The sequence below is a fragment of the Chiloscyllium plagiosum genome, unplaced genomic scaffold (assembly GCF_037043375.1).
Source record: "Chiloscyllium plagiosum isolate Xiang-an unplaced genomic scaffold, Cpla_swu_hap1 HiC_scaffold_22, whole genome shotgun sequence".
NCBI lineage: Eukaryota > Metazoa > Chordata > Chondrichthyes > Orectolobiformes > Hemiscylliidae > Chiloscyllium > Chiloscyllium plagiosum.
In genome coordinates, this window is record NW_028270160.1 from 32,431,597 (window position 1) to 32,452,851 (window position 21,255).

The 21,255-nt window shown below is 43.0% G+C and overlaps 1 long non-coding RNA gene across 1 annotated transcript; it reads left to right on the plus strand.

Moving 5' to 3' along the window:
* Positions 1-1,630: 1,630 nt before the first annotated feature.
* On the plus strand, positions 1,631-9,804 carry LOC122560964 (uncharacterized). Its single transcript, XR_006314865.2, has 3 exons — positions 1,631-1,672; positions 3,845-3,991; positions 9,505-9,804. It is a non-coding gene; the product is annotated as an uncharacterized LOC122560964 (long non-coding RNA).
* The last annotated feature ends 11,451 nt before the right edge of the window (positions 9,805-21,255 follow it).

Below are 21,255 nucleotides of genomic sequence, written 5' to 3' on the forward strand. Positions count from 1 at the left end.
GTCTCACTATATAAACACAATGGCAACAAGAGCAGGTCAGAGGCTAGGAATACTGCAGCAAGTAACTCATTTCCTGACTCCCATCTACAAGGCACAAGTCAGTAGTGTGATGGAATACTCCTCAGTTATCTGAATGGTGCCGCTTCAGCAGCACTCAAGAAGCCTGACACCATCCAGAACAAAGCAACCCGCTTGATTGGCATCACATCTACAAACCTTATCTTGCCCCATCACGGATGTTCATTAGCAGCAGCGTGTACCATCTACAAGATGTGCTGCAGAAATTCACCAAAGATACTTAGACAGGCCCTTCCAAACCCATGACCACTTTCATCCAGAAGGACAAGGGAATGAGATATGTGGGAACACCATCACCTGGAAGTTCCCTTCCAAGTCACTTGGAGGTGTATAGCTGTTTCTTCACTGTTGCTGGGTCAAATTCTTAGAATTCCCTCTGTTAAGGCAAGTGGACTGCACTGGTTCAAAATGGTCTCTCACCACCACCTTTTCAAGGGTGATGAGAGATGAGGATAAATGTTGGCCATCCTATGAATGAATACAAAACAATTGCAAAAGCAAAGCAAACAAGTGAACACAGGATACAGATCAACCAAGATCTAATTGAAAAATGCAATTGTTTTGAGGAGTGGATGGGTATCTTCTGTTACCAAGTTTCTAGATGAAGCTACATTGTCAGCTGATTTGCCTCATTTTTTACTAATGCTACAACTGTTAAGATGCAGTTCAAAGGTTTAACGATATGAGTAGATTCCTACATTAAAGTTCAGCATCACTGATGCTTTCCATTCAGGTCAGCATAGACATCTATTTATTTAGATTTCAAATTGTTTCATATTTGTCCAGTGGCCCTTTGTTCCTTTATATATGGATTTGCAGTTAAGAAAGTGTTTCATCCAAGGATAATTTCACAATCTCTTTACTTCTGATCATGAACATTACCTTTACTTTGCAGCTGCGAAAATCCAAATATGTTGTGAGATTTGAGACATGCATAACAAAAATGTTTCCACTATCTTGGTTAGATTTTTGATTTAACGAATGAGATAAATGTCATCACATTCAAGGCTACGGGACTAGAGCAGGAAAGTCAAACTCGTGAAGGTAGCAGTATATTTTTGGCAATATAGACTTGATGGGCCAAAGAGCCTCTTCTGTACTGTGTGACTCTAAAGACCAGGTTTTAAAATGGAAGCTCACTTCAGTACAAGAGTGTGGGGTACTCAGACATTAGCTGACTGTAACAGAGTTGACACAATGAACTTTCTCTAGATTGATAAATCAGACTGAAACTTGAGAATGTGTTTGTCCCTTTGTCATTTTCTTAACGGTCAACTGTTTATTCAAATAATAATATGAAAGTAACATGAACCAAAAATGACAAAAATGCTTCATTTCAAAGATGGAATTTTTTTTTAATAATAACGTTCCAAGTGAAATACCAAACGATAACTGAAACTGAACTGTCAATACAATTCTAACACAGTCATGTGCAGAATACACAGCAGGAAGTGGTGTCTTACTGAAAAGTAAACCACTTAATGGCATCATGCCACATAACTCAGACGCCCATAGAAATGAGTAGGTTCTTCACAGGAAGTTTATTTATTTTGTGACCAACCATCTTTTCAAAGAAACTCCTCTTTATATGAAGGTGAGTGGAAATGTTATCAGCCATTTTGTTGTAAGACTGAATTGAATGTCCAAAATATCTAGTATTGGGCAATATCTCTCCATCATGCTGCTTTCCTGGAAAATATTTTAATTGGCTGCATGGATTGGAATTTCCCCATTTGTTTTTTTCTCTTTGAGTTGGTTTTGGGAATTATTTTTGCTATTTGTTTTTTTGCTCTTGCATTTCCCACAAATGTTACTTGGCAGTCTGTTGGGTAGGGATTGAGTAGGAGTTAAGCCCCTTGATGTTCACTTCCAAGATACAGGGGCTCAACTGGTCTTTTCCAATCCAGCATTTTCAGGCATGGACCATTTCTGGCAGATAGTTTGTATTATATTCTAAAAGATAGCTATATTTTGACTGAATCCAAATCTATACTTTTAGTAAGAGCTTTTCCAATTAGCCATACTCGATAAAACTCAGCTTCTATTGATTATTTGATCATGATATTTACGCAACCAATTTAAATATCTTCACAGATACAACCATCACCAGTTCCCTTATTCCATTGGCTCAAAGATATTCCTTCATTTTATTTTAGATGATACACGTTTACTTGCAGAATATGTGGAAATAAGAAGCAACTGGTCTGTTTTAATAATTACTGAACAGTCTATTATTTGTATTGAATTTTTTTTCTCTTTTCTAAATATCATGGATTTTTCAATCCCATTGGCTCATAATTCCTTGCTGATGTACAATTCAATTAGCCAATCTCCCTCTCTGTAGATCATCGAGGTGTCCATTATTCAGTTCTGGGTTTGGACAAAAGCGCCAATTTCACTATCCTTTATAACTTTTCAATATTTATTAATTTTCTGATGTTATACATAGTGATCCTTAAAAGCTTACAAATGTGAGTCTCATTGGTCAGTTCTTCAACATATTCACCCTTGTAACTCAAGTTTTATTGAAAAAAGACATAAATTTAAATTTACTTCTTGCCCTATTTTGTTCATAAAATAAGAGTTCAATCTGCTTGAGTGAAGTGTTGGTCCCTTTATCTGCAAATAATGAGACTTCCTTCTCTTCTTAACCTTTGGTTATTATATAAAGTAAGGACTGCAGATGCTGGAGATCAGAGTCACTTACATGAACACCAGGAGATCTTCACCAAATGGGTCATTGTGCTGAAAAATGGTGGATGGAATTCAAATTGGTTAAAAGCTTGGTATTGCATTTGGTACAACAAACAAGGGTAGGGCTTACCCAATTAATGATAGGGCCTGGGTAGTGTTGTGGAGCAAAGGGACCTAGGAATGTGGGTACAGAATTCTTTGAAGTTTGTGTCACATACAGACAGGGTGGTTAAAATAGTGTTAATTTCATTGCTCATTCTTTTGAGTACAAGAGTTGGGAAGTCATGTTGAGGTTGTACAGGATATTGAAGAGGAACATTGTCCAGAAACCATCTGAAATATTATGTTCAGTTCTGGTCACCCAGTTATAGGAGAAATACCATCAAGCTGGAGGGGGTTCAGAAGAGATTTACCAGGATGTTGTCTGCTATGGTAGGTTTGAGTTATAAAGAAAGGCTGAATTGGTTGGGATGTTTCTCACTGGAGCATAGAAGGTTGAGAGCGACCTGATAAAAGTTTATAAAATAATAAGATGTATAGATATAGTTAATGGTAGTTGTCTTTTCCCTAGGATGGGGAATTTCAAGACCAAGTGACACATTTTTAAGGTGAGAGGAGAGAGATTTAAAAATGACATGAAGAGCAATTTTTTTACACAAAGGGTGGTTTGCATGTGGAACTACAATATTGAAGGTGCACAGTCTAACCATCCTTATCACTGCACAATGCTCGATAGCCCAAGGTGTGACATGAGCAGGTCCTGCATCTTGTGCAAGTTATTGGTAAATAACAGGTGATTATTGCTACTTTGGTGACTAGGATCAATCGCTCCAGTAAGCAAAACATTGCTAGTGCATAACAGCCATTTCTGAGATTGATGTGTTATGTTGCATGATGTGGTCAAGAGACTTTGGGGAAGGATTTGGACTGCACACAGTACATTAATGCCTAAGGTTCATGCAGCATGCAGTGCATACAGCAGGGTGTCAGCTTCAGTGTATTTGTGTCTGTGTAATGCTGTTGACTTTTGAAATGGTCTCACTTTGCTTGAAACTGCATTCCTCTCCCTCAGAATGAAACACTTACCCCACCAACTCCAGTTGTGGTGCCAGCCATGATCATCTCCATTGTGCACTTGTTGTTTACAATGGATGGGAGGAAACAGCAGTCGCTCTTCAGAGTCTCAGGCTCTTCCTCTCCACCTTGGTGACCCCCAAATGTAAGTATCCACGGCTTAATGGCCCTTCCTGTCAACCCCACTAGTTTTGTATTTCCCTAAGTCCCCAGGCAATCCATCTTCATCTGCTCACTTTACCCAGTCAGATCAGGAACAGATGCCAGATCTAGTAGACTAATGCCTCTCCGATGAAGGCAGACTCCTGCTTGCAGCTGATAATGCCACCCGCCTGCATGAACCCTTTGTCTTCCATGCTCTATCATTTCTCACTCTTAAAAATTGAGTTGCCCCCCCATCACTATTGCAGTCCCCTCTGCATCCCTACATTCTGACTCCAATCTCAACAATAAAGTTCCACAGCCTCAGTCCTGCAGCAGTAGCCCCTTTTAACCCAATCATGTTAATACCACTTTTAATGAATGGACCCCAGGACTGACCTAGGCCCAACCCCTTGAATGAATTAGTTGTTCAGTCCGAGATAAGAAGTGACCAGCTTCTGATTGATATCAAGGCAAGGCAAGGTATGGCGGTTGTGTGCATCAAAACTTTGGCACAAAGCGAGTGAGTGCTGAGAGAGGGGGTGAGCTACCCTGAGGTGTGGCCTGGTCCAGTCCATGCATTGTGTCTGACCCCCCTGTACAACTGTCCTTGAAGCATATTAAATGAGTGGTTCCAGTGCACTACAAAGTGCAACATTGGAGTGCAGGAACATACTGTGAATGGACTGGAGATGTGCTCTGATTATGGGAAGAGGCTGGTATCTGACAGATGCCAATATCTGTGGACATGAGGTGTGTGACATTGTTGCTCATGGAGCTTGCCCTGAGATGTTGATGCTGGATGTCTAAGACCCATGTCTGAAAAAGTTGCCTGGAAATCATGATTTTTATGTTGGGAATTCTCTGCATCCAATTTCTGTACAGCGTATATTAGAATGGAAGACTGCACATTAATTAAGCAGATTTAGTAATAATACTGAACCGTGACCCATTATAATGGGTCTCAGACTGCTCACTAGTAAGAATACTCATCTCAACATTCAGCACTTAGTTGGAAAATGCAACTTTTTGGTCTCATATTGAAGAAGGGCCTTCTTTGATATCACATTTCACTTTCTCATACTCACATTGTTCAGGGGCTCTGTCCTAAAACTCAAGGCCATAACTCTACATTAAACATATCAGGACAGGAATCTCTCCTACCTGCCTCAGGCACATTGGAAGGATTGACAGGTTCATAATCTGGTTGGCCATTTTAGGAACATTCCTTCCCTGGTCAACAAGTCCTGGAATGAGTGTTGACCTCTGGTTTAGAGGCAGGAACATGATCCAATATCCCATAAGATCTTCCTCAGTTAATATTCCTGCACAGTAATTCATCAAACCTTGATTTCTGAACAGAATGATATATTAAAAATTCCCAATTTTGTTAATTTAAATATGATAATAAACTGTTGTGTATCATGCTGAAAGCATTTAGCAATTAAATATTTGGTGTAGACACACTATAACCAAGGTCAAAAGTGTGGCGCAGGTCAGGCAGCATCCGAGAAGCAGGAGAATCGATGTTTTGAGTATGAACTCTTCATCAGGAATATGGGAGGGGCCCAAGTGAGGTGTGAGATAAGTGGTGTCGGAGTGGGGCTGGGGGGAAGATAGATAGAAATGCGATAGGTAGATGAAGATAGCGGAGGGTGAAGTGGATATGTGGGAAGGAGGACGCACAGATAGCACAGTGATTCCATGTGGTCGAAATGTCAATTTCACCAGATTCCTCATTTCCCCTCCCCTCCCCACCTTATCCCAGATCCAACCCTCCAACTCAGCACCACTCTCTTGAACTGTCCTACCTGTCCATCTTCCAAACCACCAATCCAATCCACCCTCCACTCTGACCTATCATCATCACCCCCAACCTTCATCTACCTATCACATTCCTAGCTACCTTTCCCCCCCCCCCCCCGCACAACCCCACTCCCTTCCCATTTATCTGTCATCCCCCTTCGGCCACCCACCTGATGAAGAGCTTATGCTTAAAACAACGACTCTCCTACCCCTCCGATGCTGCCTGACCAGCGCCACACTTTTTGTGTGGTTTCTGGTATAAGTCAGACCACAGTATCTGGTGACCAATGAGAGACCTGATCCAGGAAAAGCACTAGCTATAGAAACAGGTGTAAATATGTGCTTTATATCTGTGTCATATGTCTCCAGATGCAAGGAAGAGAATCAAGAAAAATAATACCAACAATCCAAGTGATTAACATGGAGTCACAGCTTACTGAACAGGAGGTGAACCTTGCAAATGAATGATTAAAGTCAGTCTGTTTTGAGACCAGTATCATCAGATAGAATATCATCAGATAGAATATCATCAGATAGAATTGGAAACAAGTCATGAGTAAAATTCAAAAGTAACATGCCTGATTTCAAAGATTTCCCAGCTTTTGGGATACTGGCAGAGGTGGGATCAGCACAACAGCACCTACTTGCACAATGTCCATATCGGTCAATTGAAGGAACAACTGCAGCCAAATGGCTGATACCAGTGGGTCTTTACAATGTTGGACAGCTTTTTGGCTGTTCAGTTGTGCGTGGCACCCAGCCTAGTACCTGCAGACAGGAGGGCCATTGGGTCTTGTTTCAGTACCCTCATCACATAGTGGCTGGGATGGCCACAAATTTTCCTGTAAAAGGGGTTTCCTCTTTCATAATTGTGGCCTGACAGCCACAGCTGGGTGTTTGTATTTTTAAATTGTGAAGAAGTTTCATTTCAATGAATCCTTGTTGTATCCTGCATTCCTTGGTAGCACACACACTGTCCAGTGGGACTGCTGGACAATCTGAGCTTTGAACCCTCTAATCAGGCTTTCCGTTTCAGGATCCTAGCCTCATAAGATTCCCCCTCAGGTGATTGCAATCCCACGTGGCTAACCAATACCAGCAGGGTCAAGCCTCACTTTCAGGTCCATTCACAGAAAAATGTCATAGCCCAAGTTTTTAACCTGAATACATGACATTGTTTGAGAAAGGAAACCTTAGTTGTTGGACATTTAAAGCATTGTAATTGGACATAAAAGATATATATGAAAGAAACATCTTTTCTGAAATAAATTTATGTTGGATAAAGCTGAGAACTATAAAGGATAAAGGTCCTGGTGCCTTTGCTGAGAACAAGTTAGAGGAAGTTGGGGAGAAATACTGGAATGTGACATCCTTCAATTGTCTAAATCTCTTTCAATGTTATATTTTACAAAACATGTTACCCATAACATAAAATGTTTAAAAGGTTGGTCTGGATTTTGTGTTGATAATTATGATTTAGCAATTTGCACAAAACGTCAATGTTCTTGCTAAGTTGCACACGTGTGTAACCACATTGTATCACAAGGCATGAATCACGAGCTGATGTAAGCTATTTTCCTCCTCAAATCAGCTCCATCATTTGATAAGATGTATAATCTGCTTATGTCTACCTCCATATTCTTTGACTCCCTTGTCAATGATAAACACTGTGTGTGTTCAACCAAATAAAAGAAATTTAAGAGGATCATAAACTAAGAAAACTGACTGTGTGTACAACTAAGTTTTAAAAGAGAGCATCACTCACTGTTGTTATGGAATAAATCAGACAGAAACTTCAGCATCTGTGCATATACATTGAAATCTAAAAACCTAGATATTGATGTGAGGCATACTCCATTTCTCCCCACAGACTTCCCTTCTTCAACAGCAAAAGGCTAGGCATAGAAAGACATGTAATGGCATGAACTTGTATTTGCCTACTGGTTCCAAATTAAAAACCCAGTAAAATATTAAGGCTGGTGCATGAAAAGTGAATTTAAGACTCTATTTGGATGGTGATAACTGTCTATTCTGGACTATGCTTAAGCATTCTGATACCATCATGGTCAAGTTAAATACATTTGTTGCAAACTCAGTTCATTGCTTGCAAGTCACATTTGAGTTCTGCACGGCAATAGAGTTGTTTGTGCAGGCTGGTTTGTAGTGTTGTGTCACTATTGGTTACCCCATAAAAGTGTGAGAAAAGCAATCTGAATTGCTTACTGGTTTTGCTCGCTCAACAGATAGACCACTCTGACCTATAAATTTGCTGCACAATGTTTTTCACCATAAAGTCACAGTCATAGAGTCAGCTTTCTAAGTCTGTAGGAAGACGAACAGGAAATGTGTTTGCATTTTCAGCCACAGGCATGCTGCCCAACATAATGACAAAGGGAAAGATAACGTCAGGCAGTGCCTATGCCTAATCAAACCTTAATTTCTTTCCATCCAGACATAAAGAGCCATTCACTAGTTTGGTGCCCCAGTGTAAGGTTTGCTTGCTCTCATTAAAACCCTATCACCACTTGCCATAAAGAGAGAGGTTTCTCGGAAACGACTTTGTTGTGCAGTGAGCAAATACCATTCCACACTTAATAACTGTGGGTTACTGCACTCTATCCCTTAACCAAATTGCTGCTGTTTCCTCCATCCCAAAGTCTAATTTTGCCCACCACCCAGCCTCTACTTCCCGTTCCTGGCCTCAAAAGCGTTCTCCCAAGCTTCTCCCACCACGCATGTGCTGACATCCCAACCCAATCTCTGAGTCCATTTCACTAGCATAGTCACCTCTGATCTCCCAATGCTTGCCTCCCATTCTACCTCCTGACCTCCTATTTTCAAGTCCCTTATCCTATGATCACCTTTCCCAAACTATGACCCCTTTCCCAATCTCCTATGTCTAGACCTCCATCTTCCACTCTCCATCTGCAGCCTTTAGTGTATCTCTTCCTGACCTAGCCTGTTTACTGCAACCCTCCAACTTTTACTTATCCGAGGGGTTTTGTTCTATTAGCAGTGGCCTTATCTTGGTATGCTCTTCACTGATACATTGTTTGTTCTCAGCCCATTTCAATGAGAGATACTTGGCCATAGCTACCGATTCCAAAAATCTGCAGCAAGTAGTTTTATTAATTGATTGTTTTAATTAGTAGTAGGCATGGATGATGATCAATATTAGTGTGAAGAAAACTAATGGAAACTTGTGGATGGATGGATAAATAGATAGATGGATAAATGAACTAACGGATGGACTTTCAAATAGTTACAATGCCAACCTCCAAAGAAGTGATGCAAATTGTCAATTCAGCAATACAGTTATGATATTGTCATAATTGATTTATACAGTGATTGTCACAAGCATTCATTTCTTCAGCCCTCCACTCAAATATGAGAATCATTCTTCTCTCTCTGAGAATCCCTGCAGAGGAGATCATGGCCAGTGGCAGGATTTCAATAAAGGATGTCTAATTCACAACCTCTCCATCCCCATTTTGGGTGGATCTGCTCCTCCAGCCGTAGCATGGCAACAACAACAAAACTTATAGCACTGTTGGCCTTTCGGAACATGAAAGGGCACAAGCCCAGGTACAGTATACATCGTGAGTCAGCGCACATACCTCATGCAGTGGCCATAGTAAATTCAGAAATGTCAGCAAGTGCAATCAACTTTGTGAAAAATGTGAAAAACAATTTTATTATATTTTATCTAAGGGTGACCACGCCATCCAGTTTCTATCTTCACAGCCTACCCATCAGGTTGTACACTGGGTCCAACTGCAAACAGATAAAGGCAACTCAAGATGAACTGATGCCAGATTCTCGGTGGAGATTTCCAGCTGTTTACCAGATGGAGGGGTGACGCGCGATCATTGGGAGAGAATGAAGTGTTCTGTCTGCCTCATGTGTCTCTGGATGTGGGAATGATTAAGTCTAAATTCTAAAGGTTGATTTCACAACCTTCCATGCTTCTAGTATGGAGAACAACTGGGAAAGGGTGATTTTGTCATGTGTGAACTTGCATTCAATTAAACTGAAACATTTAGCATGCATACCCGCAAACTGTTGGCTAACATTTTACAAATGCCATTCCTTGCCAGAAAGCACCTGCCACAGAAATTAATCCAATACAGAAAATCAGTGGGGAACTAGTAGATTTAAGAAGATAATGTCAGTATATGCAAACTTTTTTTATCAGGTTAGTAATTCAGGCAATATCATAGCAGCTTCTTCATGTCAGTTGCACAAATATTGGCCATATTTACAATAAATAAGACTACTGTTGTGTCATTTTTGTTGGTGGTCTGTGGAGTCTTACAATGGTCAGAACCCTGTGGTTTATGGTGCGAGTTGTGATAAAATCAGGTGAGAAGTCTAACAAGCCCAAACTGACATCAGGAGCAATTTGTTGCACCTTTTATGCATCTGTTGAGTGGTGAACTAAGTTTCTTGATAGGGAGAGATGGGCTGCCAATTAAGGGGGATTATTGTTTGCTAAATGTCTTATAATGGGGTAACATACCTTATTATTAATCACCTTCCATCTTATCAAATGCGCCAAACAAGTTAGACGTCACACATTCTCAATGTGGAGTTCGGAGCGGCTTACTGGCAACATCTGCTCACCATTGGCTATCTGGAGCCTCCATATTGCTCAGCACCAAACAGCATCTCAGGGCATGCTCCATGGACACCGACTACACACACTCCTCAACAATGCCTTGTGGTACCTCTCTAATCCAATTGCAGACCACTCAGGAAACGTGGAGTTACATTATGGAGCACACCAGGAGCTAGCATGAAAAGGCTGCTGCAAGGTCACTTTGTGTATGCTCAGTTCCTGCTCCTTTGCCATCATGGAACTTACTCACTTTGCACTTACCTACATCCCTGGTCTTGATTTGCCTTGCTATGCCATACCAGTTTGCACATTATAACTTCATCTAGAGCTAAAGGAAGACCAGAGTTTTATGCCAGATTCCCTTGCCTGTGGATGAGCAAGGACGACCATATCAATGCAGGCTCCATATGTTCTGGGATATGGTGATGGATCAATGCTAGATGCTGCAGTGGGACCTGAAGCCTGCAGGAGTGGGAGGCTGTCCTCTCCAGGGGAGGCTGTAATGGTCACAGCCACTTTGAACTTCTCTGTGACTGGCTGCTTCCAGGGAATGATGGGTGACCTGTGAGGGATCTCTCCGTCATGCCCCAAGAATACATCAGGGTGGTGACTGATGCTATCTGTACAGGATCACACTGGTTTATTTCATTTTTCAAAGACTAGGTCAATGCTGCAATCTGGGCGGCAGGATTCAGTAGCTAGCTGGGTTCCTCTATATATGTTGTGCCAATGGCTACACACACATGGAACTGACAGAGCTCAATCACAAAGCTATGGAATTCATCCAAAGGTAGGAGTTCCTTTGATTAATGGCCAGATGAACTTTTATTACTGTTACCTCTTCCTGAAGGTGTGTGCCCACTCCCCTGGCAACCCCTATATTCTGGAGCACTCTCATGTATCTTGCATGTTTGAAGATCCAGGGGTCTTACCAAGCTGTTTACTGGAGGATAAGGGATATCTGTCGGAATAATGACACCATTGCACAATCCCCTGACTAATGGGAGTATGGATACAATACTGCTCGACCATGCCATGCCGGAGCAAACACTAGGGCTGCTGAAGATGCAGTTCCAGTGCTTGAACCCGTCTGGATGGGTTCTCTAATGTCATCCAGATCGAGTGTGTCATATCATCCTGGTGTGCTGTGCTCTGCAGGCAACAAGCCAACATCATAGATACTGAGAAACTGGGGCAACAGCAGCAGTCTTCCGATGTGGAGGACAAGGACACTGGGGAAGAGGAAGCTCTCCTTGTGTGTGACAGAGCTCAACTACATTTGGTGCTCCAAACCAGACAGGACCTGAGTGACGCCTGGTTTGCAGTGAATGAGAACTGGCTGCAGCAGCCAGTTGTGGACTGCAGAGTAGACATTCGCCCTGATGGTTTGCATTGCAGGAACAAACTGCAGCCTCTACTCAGTTTGTTTGTATTCACACTTGCTGTCTGTAAATAAGAGTTCACATTTGGAATTGTCCGACTGCTTGCCTACATGTGATGTTCCCCAACTGGACAATGTAGCAGTCTCCTGGCTGCTAAAACAGATAGATTGCTAACTTGGCCATACAGCAAGGGATGCTGGGTACTTTGGCCAAGTCACAAAACTCACATGCCAGACATAGTGCAAACACAGCAGCCATTACATGACATTAGCATAATGTAAAAAGCAACAGTTATCCTGGACAGACATACCCTCAGCAGTTTATCCACTAGACAAAGCAGGGGTCCAGACAGAAAGGAACTGGGTCCTGCTACACAAAGAAACAAACAGTAGTATATGCGATACAAATGTTTGATACTGTTTCACACAATTAAGTATGTCTAACTGATTAGCCAGAATTAGAGAAAGTTCCAGAAAACAATCTAAAGAGGTAAACAGGGCTCGCCTGCAGACAGCACACTTGAATCTTCTAGAGACCTTCAGAGGAGACCAGCCCTGGCAAGAGGCAGATACCAACTGACCATCCAGACAGAGAGAAAGAGATAGGAAGAGCAAAAGTGACTTTGCAGACCCATAGACAGAGCCAGAGAGAGAATAACTGCGTAAATCTATAAGAGATTCTGGAAGTATTGTAAACTTAAGCGGCCAATAGGAATAGAGATAGTATATTTAGTATTGAAGTATTTTAACTTGTTTCCTAATAAAGTTGGGACTGTTTTGCATTGGTACTGGCCTTTGTTTGTAGTGATTTGACTGCTTCAGTATTGTGGGATACCTGGCCAAACTAATTCATAACTTTTGTAAGGAGGAACTAGACAACAACAATAACAAGATGCTGTGTCAGTGGGCATTGTGGACAGAGTGGTGGTGACATAGAGAGGGTATTTAAAAGAGATGTATTAAAGACAAGTAAAGTGTATTATCTGGTGGTTAAACAATGACAAGGATGAGAAAGTAGGGTTGCAAGTGTAAGTAAGTGGCAACCATTTTGGCTATCTGCTGTGGACACTGTGACAATGTGCCTCCTTGCCAGTGAGGGGCAATGCCAGATCATCAACTCTTGTCCAGCTGCACAACAGCCTTACAGAGGTGATGAGCTTGCAAAGGGTCCCAGTCTTTCGGCAGATAACTGCTGATGTTTTTCCAGGAACACCATGTGGTGAGATGGGACTTGAATTGGACATAAGAGATGCTGTCGGGGTTGATTAGATCGGTAGCTAAAGAGATGGGTTTGATAATACATGACAAGAAATCATGGCAAGAATCCCTCCAAAAATCCTCAATGAAACTCACACAGCCAAAAAATTGTAAGATTGAATCCACAGAATTATCTTTTCTTCTGAGTTTCAAACATTTATTCATTTCTTTAAACAGGTTCATGGAATGTGGGTGTCACCGGCCAGGCCTACATTTATTAACCACCCCTAACTGCCCAGAAGGTAATTAAGTGTCAACCACATTGCTGTGGGTTGTTATGATGAGGCCAGACCCCCTCAAGACATTTTTAGAAGGTAGCCCAGAACCTAACTTGTCTAGTTTTTTAAGTAGATGTGAGGTGGATATTCCAGGAGTGATGCAGTTGGTCAAACCATTCAGTTTTTAACAAACCAGAATTTATTTACAGACTACGGGATGACATGGTGGCTCAGTGGTTAGAATTGCTGCCCACCTTGGGCGACTGTCTGTATGGAGTTTGCACATTCTACCCATGTCTGCATGGGTTTCTTCCAAGTGCTCTGGTTTCCTCCCACAATCCAAAGATGTGCAGGTTAGGTGATTTGGCCATGCTAAATTGCCCATAGCATTCAAGGCTGTATAGGTTAGGTGCATTAGTTAGGGGTAAATGTAGAGTAATAGGGTAGGGGACTGGGTCTGGGTGGGATACTCTTTGGAGGGTTGATGTGGACTCGTTGGGCCTAATGGCCTGTTTCCACACTGCAGGGATTCTATGAATTCTATGAATCCTACTGAATGAAACGCAAACAAAAGAGAACAAAATATAGAAAAACTTAACCTATCTGAAAAATCAAAGACAAAATAGCCTTTGTTAAAGGGTAGCATTATCACAGGGTCTGGAGTCACATGCAGGCCAGACCAGATAACGATGGCAGTTTCCTTCCCGAAAGGACATTTGTAAATCAGATCATTTCTTCCTGATAATCAACAATGGATTCATGGTCACTATTAGACTCTTAACTGCAGATATTTATTGAATTCAAATTCTACCAACTGCAATGGCAGGATCTGAACCTAGGTCTCCAGATCATTACCTGGGTCTCTGGATTAATAACTAGCAATTATACCACTAGACAATTACCGAACTGTCATCTTTAGTTGTTTTTGAGCTTCATGACATAGTTACTATAGATGATTCCTTTATTAAACTGGTGATGTATCATCTTCCAATTTAATCGTCTCCTATTGTCCCAGCATTGTTTTCGATGTACAGTACATCACAGCCGTTAAAACCCAATTACAAACAGTCATGGGTTTATAGTGTGGGCATTCAAAGCAAATTCAACCTCTAAACACTGTTGGCTACAATTTGACCACTTCATCCACTACAATAGAGTTTGAAACTAGGTGGTTTCTGTATCAATACCAGTTTTATGCCTGGATACTAAATTTGATAATCTACTGCTGCAAGTCTGTACAAGGGACTCAGGCATCATCCTATTCCCATGAACAGGTTATCTGTGCTCAGAATGGGTGAATGAAGGTACCTCAGCTATGACTACCATGTCCCATTGACATCAAACTGGTCATTCATCATAATGGAGGTAAGAAAATCTGGAAACAGCCCAATGAATGATACCTACTTTATTTAATCTTCCACTCTCATTAGAGCCAGGTAGGCACTGTTTCTGAATGTCTTTTAATAAGATGAATATTCAGATTTTCTTGGGCCACAGCAAACCTCAGGTCAGAGCTGGTTGGGTTTTCTTTTCTTCATTAATAGGATGTGAACATCACTAGCTGGGTAAGCATTTATTATTCATCTCAGTTACCCTTGAGAAGGTGATGGTGAAAGTGGCCTTCTTAAACTGCTGCAGACCACATCACGTAGGTAAACCCACAATGCTGTGAGGGAGGGAATTCCAGATTTTGACCTAGCTTCACTGAAGGAACAATGATATATTTCCAAGTCAGGATTGCGAGTAGCTTGGAGGGAGCTTGCAGCTGGTGGTGATTTTATGCATCTCTGCCTTCGAGGTGGTCATGGGGTTGGAAGGTGCAGCCTAAAGAATGTTTCTGTTCACTGCTCATGGTTTTAAGCCAGACATTGGGAAGAATTCCAAGGGAACTCAGGAACTTGTCTTGTCACCCCATTTGATGTTGATGGAGGGAAACAGATCCTTTACGCTGCCAGCACCCCCACGAAAATTTCCTCGAAAGAGCACACATGGGACAGGATCTTGGTAAATTAAATTTCCATGTGATTTCCACTCCCTTCACTTGAGAAGGTTTGTACTAAACCATGGGTCCAATTGCAATTTTAAGCCTTGTGTGTTTAGTTTTGTTTCATTCAACATTCATCAAACATCCCAAACTGTCCTTACCTCTATGACTTGCTTTGCCATTTCAAAGGGTAGCTTAGAGTTAAACATGGACAATGGGTCTAGAGACAGATTGAAGTCAGACCTGATCAGGATGGCAGATCTCCTTCCATAAAGGACATCAGATTGAAGATGACTTTTTAGCAAGAATCTTGTCCTCTTATTGTCACATTTACTGATTCTAGCTTTATTTTACAGATTTATTTAATAACTAAATTTGAATGTTCCAGCCACTGCACTGGTATTTGAATTCATGATCTCGAGTTTAAGTTATTAGTCTAACCTTCTGATTACTCGTCCAATAACGGCTCAGCTACTGTGCTCCATGTGTTTTGTTGAACTAGAATTGGCTTTTAAATCAATATAAATCAATATAATGCTGTCAGGATCCCAACTCAAAACTGTTATTTAGCACCAGCTGCGCAGAAGACAAACAGGAAGCATCAATGTAAATCAGGTCTGTGTGTACGACATCTCTATAAACAGTGAGAAAATATCACTCTTTTCTGTGTTTCAAACATGAAGGAATGCTAATAGACCAATACTTGCAAGCTCTGTTAGATTCTCAAATGATACTCCCACTCACTGTAATGGTCTGACTTTGGCAGGAATCTTTGTCTAACATTTTGTTTCAAAATATTTGTTCACCATTGACAGTCAGGTTCCAGTGGCATTTATGATCATAAGGCAATTCTTCAATCAGATCAGTTTGGAATCAAAATTATAATCACAGTTCTCTCTCTGTGATCATGTTGAACACTGGTTTGGAATTGACAGTTGAAATCGTCCAATATGATAGCAGCTTCACAACAACACAATCTGCTCACACTACCGGTAGCAGATAGACAGCTTCATGTATACAATGGATTAAATCTGGTCGCACATGAAAGAGGTGGGTGAAGCAGGCTATGTTGGTACTTATTTGTTGGATGGCACAGACTCCCTTGTTAACACCAAGCATTAGCTTTTGATATGCATATACACACAACTCTAAGAGTAGCCAGTGACTGATATTTATGGAGGCAAATTTTATTGGCTTTTTCAGCACACTATCTTGGTGTATGAAAGCTGCCAAGAGAATAAGAAGAAGAACCCAAAGGTTTTCAGATCTGATTGACCTCTTGTTTTGCTATTTATCTGATATGACAATGTTATCTCCTGTGACATAAGAAATCAGGCATAGTCATTGTGATATTGATAAAGCAAACAGACTGCTATCATAGTTAACTCTTGTGGACAATCATTACATTCACAGGCACACAAGTATCTGGGTAGATAATAGACTATTGTACTACACAGAGTGGTTTGCCTCATGAAGCATGTGATGCTTCAAATCATCTTGGGTAAGATGGAGTATGGCACCTTTATGCGGTAAAGCTATCATAAGCAGATATTTTAACGATATGCCCACATACTGACCATGAGGCAAAATATACCATTCTCCTTTGCCAAAAAAGGAAAACATATCTCAAGAGGCTTATTTTAAAAGTGAGAGGAGGAAGATTTAAAAAGGACATGAGGGGCAACTTTTTTACAAAGAGAGCAGTTCGTATGTGGAATGACTTCCAGAGGAAGTGGTGGATGTGGGTATAGTGACAACATTTAAAAGACATTTAGATTAGGAGATGAATAAGAAATGTTTGGAGGGATTTGAGCAAAGTGCAGGCAGGTGGGACTGGCTTAGTTTAGAATGATGGTCGCCATGGACTGTTTGGACCGAAGGGTCTGTTTCCATGCTGTATGACTTTATGACACTATATACTGTTATATAATTCAATAATTATATAAACTGGTGATCAGAGTTTACAAGACTAACATTTCAAATTTCACTTTGGAAGTTTAACAACTCATCCTGATCTGCCAATCACATACCAGCCTGGACAGCTATGTGCATTGCTCTGTTGCATTTGTCTGGCAGCTTGACTGTCATTCAACATCATTGTTGGAGTGATCTTCCTTATAGCTGAAAATGTGTTGCTGGAAAAGCGCAGCAGGTCAGGCAGCATCCAGGGAACAGGAGAATCGACGTTTCGGGCATAAGCCCTTCTTCAGGAATGAGGAAAGTTTGTCCAGCAGGCTAAGATAAAAGGTAGGGAGGAGGGACTTGGGGGAGGGGCGTTGGAAATGTGATAGGTGGAAAGAGGTCAAGGTGAGGGTGATAGGTCAGACTGGGGTGGGGGCGGAGAGGTCGGGAAGAAGATTGCAGGTTAGGAAGGCGGTGCTGAATTCGATGGATTTGACTGAGACAGGGTGGGGGGAGGGGAAATGAGGAAACTGGTGAAATCCGAGTTCATCCCTTGTGGTTGGAGGGTTCCTAGGCGGAAGATGAGGCGTTCTTCCTCCAACCGTCGTTTTGTTGTGGTCTGACGATGGAGGAGTCCAAAGACCTGCATATCCTTGGTGGAGTGGGAGGGGGAATTGAAATGTTGAGCCACCGGGTGGTTGGGTTGGTTGGTCCGGGTGTCCTAGAGGTGTTCTCTGAAACGCTCCGCAAGTAGCCGGCCTGTCTCCCCAATATAGAGGAGGCCACATCGGGTGCAGAGGATGCAATAGATAATGTGTGTGGAGGTGCAGGTGAATCTGTGGCGGATATGGAAGTTTCCTTTGGGGCCTTGGAGGGAGGTGAGGGGGGAGGTGAGGGGGGAGGTGTGGGTGCAAGTCTTGCACCTCCTGCGGTTGCAGGGGAAGGTGCCGGGAGTGGAGGTTGGGTTGGTGGGGGATGTGGATCTGACAGGGGGGCACGGAGGGAGTGCTCTTTACGGAATGCTGATAGGGGAGGGGAGGGAAATATATCCTTGGTGGTGGGGTCCGTTTGGAGATGGCGGAAATGACGGCGGATGATGCGCTGTACATGGAGATTGGTGGGGTGGTAGGTGAGGACCAGTGGGGTTCTGTCCTGGTGGCGGTTGGAGGGGCGGGGTTCAAGGGTGGAGGAGCGGGAAGTGGAAGAGATGCGGTGGAGGGCATCGTCGACCACGTCGGGGGGGAAATTGCGGTCCTTGAAGAGAGGCCATCTGGGTTGTGCGTTTTTGGAACTGGTCCTCCTGGGAGCAGATGCGGCGGAGTCGAAGGAATTGGGAGAATGGGATGGTGTTTTTACAGGGGGCAGGATGGGAGGAGGTGTAGTCCAGGTAGCTGTGGGAGTCGGTCAGTTTGTAGTAGATGTCCGTGTTGAGTCGGTCGCCTGAGATAGAAATAGAAAGGTCGAGGAAGGGGAGGGAGGAATCTGAGACTGTCCAGGTGAATTTGAGGTCGGGGTGGAAGGTGTTGGTGAAGTGGATGAACTGTTCAACCTCCTCGTGGGAGCACGAGGCGGCGCCGATACAGTCATTGATGTAGCGGAGGAAAAGGTGGGGGGTGGGGCCAGCGTAGTTGCGGAAGATGGATTGTTCCACATATCCTACGAAGAGGCAGGCATAGCTGGGGCCCATGCGGGTGCCCATGGCTACTCCTTTCGTTTGGAGGAAATGGGAGGATTGGAAAGAGAAGTTGTTCAGGGTGAGGACCAGTTCAGTCAGTTGAAGGAGGGTGTCAGTGGAAGGGTACCGGTCGGTACGGCGGGAAAGAAAGAAGCGGAGGGCTTTGAGTCCTTCGTGATGGAGGATGGAGGTGTACAGGGACTGGATGTCCATGGTGAAAATAAGGCGTTGGGGACCGGGGAAGCGAAAATCATGAAGCAGGTGGAGGGCATGGGTGGTGTCCCGAACGTAGGTGGGGAGTTCTTGGACTAAGGGAGACAGGACGGTGTCAAGGTATGCGGAGATGAGGTAGGTGGGGCAGGAGCAGGCGGAGACAATGGGTCGGCCGGGGCAGTCAGGTTTGTGGATTCTTTATACATGAGTAGCATTCATGTATTAAATTGAGCTGACTTCTGTTCTTCATAGCATAGAATCATGATCAGTGATGACTTTGTATCATCTGGATTGGTTGCATATTTTAGAAACTCTTGCATGTATCCAACTACTTGCCTATGGATTTCTATCACTCTTTTCCCAGCACACAGTTTTGATAATTCTGTCCTTACTCATTCATCGTATATGTCTTCCGTTCAGCTCTGTCTTTATAAATCATTGTAATACAGCTGAAGGCAGGCTGTAAGAGTGAGACAGTCTTCTGGTCCGTTACCCTGCAGATGGCAATGGTAAACCATGGCAGTAGTTTGCCTAAAGTGTGGAATGATTCAATAGAAATATACCTGGCACATTTCCACTTTTCCACACTCACACACTGGCCTGCATTTCTTTCAAACTGGGTCAACAGATGTCAGGACTGTTTCCCGGTGTTCATGGCGTAGTAAGGACCATGCAGGGAGACAGTAAATCAGCTGTGATTTTACACCATCAGACTTTAATGGCAAGGTGAACATCTATGATAAGGATAGTTGGGTGTGCTCTAGAAGCTGAAGAGCCACTGCTCTACTGCAGTTGTTCCCTTCTCATCAACACTCATCTTCGTCTGAGCCCCTCTTCAATTTGAGGTCCAGGCTAGCTGTAGTATTGGCAGAAGCTAGCTGAGTGTAACTTGGTGTTTTAAAAAATTCTCAAGGTCAGGTTCGTAGGAGAGTAGTCTGACACAGAACAAACGACCAAGAGGCGAGTCTGCTAGAATATGAGCATTTTATTCCCCGCAGCGTCGCCACAACCAGGTCTCATACTTACAACGGGTCTGGCTTATACTCACTCTACATGTTACCGGAACTGGGAGCCATCAGTTCTCGTAGAGCGGTTGCCAACAACCCACGCTCGGCGGTTAAACGTAACCCCGGAGCAGACTCCCGGGTCTGGCTTATACTCACTCTACATGTTACCGGAACTGGGAGCCGTCAGTTCTCGTAGAGCGGTTGCCAACAACCCACGCTCGGCGGTTAAAACGTAACCCCGGAGCAGACTCCCCGAACTGGAGACTTTTCCAGTTGATCTCATACTTACAACGGGTCTGGCTTATACTCACTCTACATGTTACCGGAACTGGGAGCCGTCAGTTCTCGTAGAGCGGTTGCCAACAACCCACGCTCGGCGGTTAAACGTAACCCCGGAGCAGACTCCCGGGTCTGGCTTATACTCACTCTACATGTTACCGGAACTGGGAGCCGTCAGTTCTCATAGAGCGGTTGCCAACAACCCACGCTCGGCGGTTAAACGTAACCCCGGAGCAGACTCACCGAACTGGAGACTTTTCCAGCTGATATACTCTTTTCCAGATATAAACATTCATGTGAACAGCAGAGCAAGGCTAAAAAACACATTCCATTCTGGTTACATACAGATAAGAAGATTCACACGGGGAGGTGTGTAATAAGATTCACACGGGACTAAGCAACACCTCCATTCCGGTTAGATTCACACATGTATTGGGACATAATTTTTAACCGTTTCACCACATTCCACTGCTTGGCCCAATACATGTGTTACATTATGATTCACACATGTATTGGGACATAAGTTTACACCACATTCCACTGCTTGGCCCAATACATGTGTTACATTATGCTTAATTCAGTTCAATTCGTTTCAGTTAATTTCAGTTCAGTCAATTCAGTGTAGTTCAATTCAGTTCCGTCCATTTCAATTCAATTTAGCTCAGTTCCATTTTGTTCCGTTCAATTTGATTCACTTCAGTTCCACTCAGTTCAGTTCAGTTCAATCCCATTCAATTCTGTTAACTCCGCTTCAGCTTTTTGGACATGCCCACATCCTCCGCTGTACCCCAGGCAAGGGGTTCTTCGGCAGGACTGGGATCCTCTCAAGGGTGGACAGCAGCGACCCTGGGGTTCCTCCGGTCGCCCCCCACCATTTCTCAAACAAACTGCCACGTCATGCCACGGTCCATGCCATCCCGGGACGGTC